Genomic DNA, 6,123 nt, shown 5'->3' with positions numbered 1-6,123 from the left:
TTTCTGATTCATTACTAAAGATTCGCTTTGATCTTGAGGTGGTAATTGCTAGGAGAACAGAAGAGAATAGAGTCGCATGTCTCGTTGATGACGATAGATGTCGCACTGCTTCCTTAGGTGATGGAGAATAGTGGTACAGCAGACAATCGACAAGAACAAACAAAAGGATTAAAATAATGTGTTAGGTAAGCCCGACAACAAAAACCCGAAAGTAAAATATAATAAAAGGGAAAGCACAAGTATCGATGATTATAAAAAAAGTAAATAAATATTAGAGGAACCGGAAAGTAATGTCATTTCTGCGCATATCGATGTTCGATTGTCATTTGGTAGCTAATTAGGTACTTTGAAGACGTATACTAGATAGCAAAAGGTTGTTGATAACGAAGGTGAATACCTTTTTAATTCGAAATAAAAACTTGTTAACAATGTAGTCGTGTAAATTTAACTTAAGAAAGCGACATTACTTTCCGGTTCCTTTCATACAAAGTGTAAATAAATATCCTGTGATGTAAAAAGCAAAGGATATCAGATAGATGAAGTAAGGTTATATGTGGAAGATCAGAACGTGAGGAATAAAAGATTTTGTGAAGGACGTGAAGAAGGAGAGAAAGAATTTGTGAGGAAAGAAACGATCATGATACCTGTCTCAAACATGGCAGATGAACAAATATACAAAATTAAAACTCTTAAAGAAATTACGTGTATAATTCTTTTCATGGTATATTGATTTCGTCTCTGTAAATTTTATTACTTCATTCTTAACTTTTTACATTTAAATCGGTATTTTTTAACGCTCTCGTGAATATTTTCCTTTGTTTAACCTCGCGTTTAATATTCCATTACCTCGTAAACAATAGTTCGTGTAAGCCAATATTTTCCGTATTTAGATCGTTAGCTTCGCTATTTAAGAAGCGATTGTTGGATTTAAAATGCTATTTACCTTGTGTTGTACCTTTGATGCCAATTTTACGTTTAATTTTGCCCATTGTTTTTATTTAAACCGTTTAACGGTAGTAATGTGTGCCTTTCATCAAACTTTTAATCACGTCACCATCACGTCGTTTATTTATCTTATACATTTTGAAGGCTTTTGGGTTTTAAAAAGCAAGTTATCAGCAACTTTTTGCATAGTTCCTTCACATAGGAGTCTTAGATGATGCCATGTGAAGAACTTTTCGTATAGTGAATCGTTTTTAGTTCATTTTTTGTCTGAATTTTTAAAAATCTTCCGAGCATTCCTTGTTTTATTAGCCACAGTGAGTTCACATTTTTGCCTTAAACGCTTATATTGGCCGCTCGCAGTGACGTACGGGAAATTGTGTGCATTCCTTCACTTTGCAAGTCATGCTATTTATTTTCACTTTTTGTTTCGATACGTCGTGGTAGGGGTTCTCGAAAGACGTGTTGGGCATAGTTTTGCCTTGTCTCTCTGCAGTACGCATTTTGGTACAACAGTTCTAGGAATTTTTATTCCATCTTGAACGTTGCTGGTGTATCTTTGGCCCCTACCACGAGCTGTCTCTCGCCTTGTTATCAAATAAACACTAGAGATAACCTGTATATCCAGGCTACAACTAAACTGGAAAATAGTACGCATTTTGGTACGACTGTTCTAGGAATTTTTATTGAATCTTGAACATTGTTGGTGTATTTTTAGCCCCTACCACGAGCTGTCTCTCGCCTTATTATGAGATAAACATTAGAGGTGACCTGGATATCCAGGCTACAACTAAACTAGACAGCCTGTCCATACAAATTAATCAGCTCGACGCGCTTGCCACATCAGAGGCATTCTGGTGGGCTTTTTCTGGTGCCCCCCTTATTGGAAATTTCCCGTTCACCCTTATCTTTGTTTCTTTATTGTTTTAAATATTTTTTTTCAAATTCTTACTTTTATACTTCTTTTTTATCCTTATATTAACAATTTTATATGTTTGTCATCTATTTTTCGTGAAAATACCTTATATTTTCCTAGCTCACTTGTCTCCTTATACATCAGATGTGTTCAGAGTTGGATTATATGGAAAGGAATATAATTATATACTTAACAAAAAGCGTTATATCTTTTCATAGCTTCGTCACCTCTTTTATAGACAACAAGACATGGTACTACATTACTTTTATTTTTTTTATCGGTATAGGCAAAGCATTTGAATTCTGTCGATAGTCCTAAGGAGTGCGGTGCTTATGCGCGTTTATGTGCGTTACTCTTAGGGAAAGATAGAAAAAATTGTAGAATGAAAGAATACAGAGACATTTAATGGAATCAGGCGTTACCTTGCGGAAATCCATCCTAAGTAAGAAGAGGACCAATATTAAGCCACTTCCGCACATGCAGTGGTAGTGTGTGTTTGGCACTAATCGGTGTAACATAACTCCTGAAGATGCCCCGTGGAGGGGTGAAACACGTGTTGAGTGATTTAACTGTGGCAGTTGTGTAATTCTCATTGTTTGCCGCATACGCATTTATCAGCGGGCTGGTGGGCGGTGCACTTTGTTGCACGACTACCACTGCATGTGCAGAAGTAGCTAAATATTGGTTCTTTTCTTAAATAGAAAGACAGATCATGTGATGAATGTAACAAGATAATGGAAATAATAATAGGAAAGTGAAACATTTAATAAAGAAAAATAAAATTGCTGTTCTCAAATAAATAGGGGTTGAACGAGAGGTCCAATAAAAAAATACTTTAGGGACCCCACCATACACACTTAAGTTGACCTTTATCGACTATTAATTGTTTTTTTATATCGTTATCTATCTATCTTCGCGATCTTTGAGGAAGGCCTATTCCTTGCAGTGAGCGACCATCGGCTGAAAAATAAGGAAATGAAGATTCTGTACATCCTTTTTTCCTATATTATATTTCTTATTTTCATATTTATCGATCGCAGCATAATATAGCAAACTATTGATTTGTCTAATATAAACTTGCCAACTTTTAAATGAACTTAATATTTTTATATTTATATAGTAAGTTGTAAATAATAGCCTAGGCTATCATAGCTTGGGATAACTAAGCTAGAAATCTATGAAACTTAAACACGACGCAGTCAAATAAAATAAATTGCGCATTTTGAATGGAGCGTGGTGTTATAAATTCGCCTCCATGTTCTGGATAGCACCCATTAGCGCCTTACTTTGTAAGGAAAATATTGTTTTTAGTTGCTTGACGTATTGCCAGTTAACGAAGGATGGGAAATTGGCTGGGCGCCCCCAAGTGCGCGATCGGGAAACATAAAGAATTTACATCAAGGGCGGAGAGCTATAACGCCGGCAACAATCGTTATGGCCTTGTTTATGAGGTAACGGTATATTAACACCCAATTTGTAATACTTTTTATTAATAAATTTAAAATTTTCGTTAAAGGAAAACCTTTCAAACAGGCTGTTCGATTATGAATTGCGTTGTGTCTAAATATTAAACGTAATGTCACTACCTATTTTTGAAAAAGAAATATTTACTAGACAATTATTTATTTATCCTTTGATTCATTTTTATTTTGTCTGTTTCTTTATTCTTACTCAGGCAAGTGCGCAGAAAGTTAGTTTGATGTTTTATTTATAAGTACGTTTATACTGTATTTATTATAAGTATATATTAATAAATGTAAGACGTAATGTCACTATCTATTTTTGAAAAAGAAATATTTACTAGACAATTATTTATTTACCCTTTGAATCATTTTTATTTTATCTGTTTCTTTATTCTTTCTCAGGTAAGTGCGCAGGAAGTTAGTTTGATGTTTTATTTACAATTACGTATTATACCGTATTTATTATATGTATATATTAATAAATGTGTGCTAATAAATATGCATGTTATACACAGTTTCAATACTATGATTGTATGAAAGAAATTGCCTTGTGTAATAAGTTCGATTCCCGCGACACAATATTATATAATTCACAATTTATGTATTAAATATATATAACCTCCTTAATAAAGCGTCCTCTGCGCACATGATACAACACTGCGATTATATCAAAAATATCTTTTGGGGGAGACCTAAGCCTCGCAGTGCTAAAAGCACGTCAAATCTTCACAAGACTTCTATTAATGTTTCATACAGGACACCTGTTGAAAATGTTAAATTTTTGTTAATTGCTTACTTTACAAAAAATTATGTTAATTTCAAGTAAATACGATGTGAGGTTGGACGATGTCGTCTTTTATTTTTTTATTACTAATAATTGTGTAAAATTTAAGGTACAATTCCACTAAATAGTAAATAAGTAATAGGCAGTTTTGTGAATGCTTTAATAGAATACATGATGCGGCATTTCTCGTCGGAATACTTATTAAGCTCGCTGCCCGCTAATGCCACAAAGTTGCGGAGGCTGTTTAATGAGCCTGTCAATCTAGAAATCCAATTAATGGCATAATTCTCGCTGGCTCCTCGCTATTGATGACGTATCAGAATGTTATCTGAAATAACAACGTGAGGGTGTTTCGATAACAAATAAATGTTTAATATACTGGAATAATAACATAAATGAAGTAATAATAACATTTAATAAATTATTTATTTATTAAATGTGTAAATTATATATCTAAAAGGAAATGTAACCAAAATAAAATAAATATTATCTAAAAATTGTACTATTTATATAGAGATACAAACAGGCGGTCTTATCGCTCGAGGCGATATCTACCAGACAATTTTAACTTAATATTGAAGTGTTGCACGATAAAATATACAGGTTCAAATTTTTATTTGAAAAATATAAAGTTGACGAGATACTAGTAGATGCAAGAAGAAGATATCATCATTTAAGATAAAGAATTTCCACTGCTAGATATAAGACTTCGCCATAGATCTCCAATAGGACATGTTAGAATAGGTCGTGTGTTCACAGAACTAGTAAAAGATTTTGTAGTGGGATATCAGATCAGGATGCGTAACTTTGTGTAAGGTTTAAAAATATCATAAGATGATGGATGGAGATCGTGTTGTTTCTAAAATTAGTGTTCTCTGCCATTTTTATGATGATATATACGCAGTGGCGTAGCTATGGTATTTGGGGCCTGGGGCAGATTGAGGCTTGGTGCACCCCCCCCCCCTAAAGAGTCTAAATAATTTCAAAATTCAGAACAAAGTGTAGTTAATATATTTTTTTTGGTTCAAAATGATTATAAATGTATATAAAATAACATTAGATCTTAATAAAATTTAGTGGGAAAATTTAAAAACGAAAATTCCTCGCTTTTTGGCCTGCAAAGTCATTAATCACATTTTCAAAATCAATAGTGTCGACTAGTTTGAAACACAGATATGTGTTTTTGTGATTTAGGGCCCTTTTAAAAAACACTTTTTGAGTTTTGCGAATGAAAGGCTTAAACACTGTGTACATTATAATTTGTAACCGTTTACTTTTTTTAATAATCATATTATTTAACAACTTTTTTGGCAATTCAAAAATTTTTTTTTCAACTTTGGTGCCCCCCCTGCTTGTGGTGCCTGGTGCGGCCGCCCCGCTCGCCACCCCCTAGCTACGCCACTGTATATACGTATGTAAAAAAAATGTAAATACTTGAAAAAAATAAACACATAAAAATAAGGAACAATATTATTAAAAAAATTATGTTTTCATAGAAAACTTTTAATATAACGTAACATATACAGAGGGTTTATCTGAACGAGAAATTCATGTTGTTAGAGCTCGCAACGTAAGCCCCGAACTCCGGTGTCCACTGTTCTAACCAATCCATTTACAAAACTTTATAGGAATGAAATATATAGCTGGTCTTACATATTGTTTTAATACCAAATTTCATTTGTGTATCTATATACAGTTAGAAATAATAGAGTTCAAATTTCAATAAATTTAAGATTATGAGTAGTAAACTATCTATTCTGTTGAGAAAAACCGGCAAGAATATAAACAGTTGCTTTTATATTAAGAGTTACAATATCAAAAATGGATCAACGAACCAAGTTTCACACATTTCAGTCAACTGAAAACTCTTGTATGTGTAATAAGACTTTTTTCATAACATACTATTAATTTTAGATATAAAACTAAAGAACGGATGGTCTAAGATATGTTGTAGAACTTTATTATTTATGCATACACCCAGATCCATAAAGAATTTTCTTTTTGAAGACGAGATTAAG

The sequence above is a fragment of the Battus philenor genome, unplaced genomic scaffold (genome assembly GCF_028537555.1).
Source record: "Battus philenor isolate CCGP_79_NKW_IND1 unplaced genomic scaffold, ilBatPhil1.0.hap1 SCAF_5, whole genome shotgun sequence".
Taxonomy (NCBI): Eukaryota; Metazoa; Arthropoda; class Insecta; order Lepidoptera; family Papilionidae; genus Battus; species Battus philenor.
The sequence above is the reverse complement of the archived record's forward strand: the minus strand, read 5'-3'. Positions refer to the sequence as shown.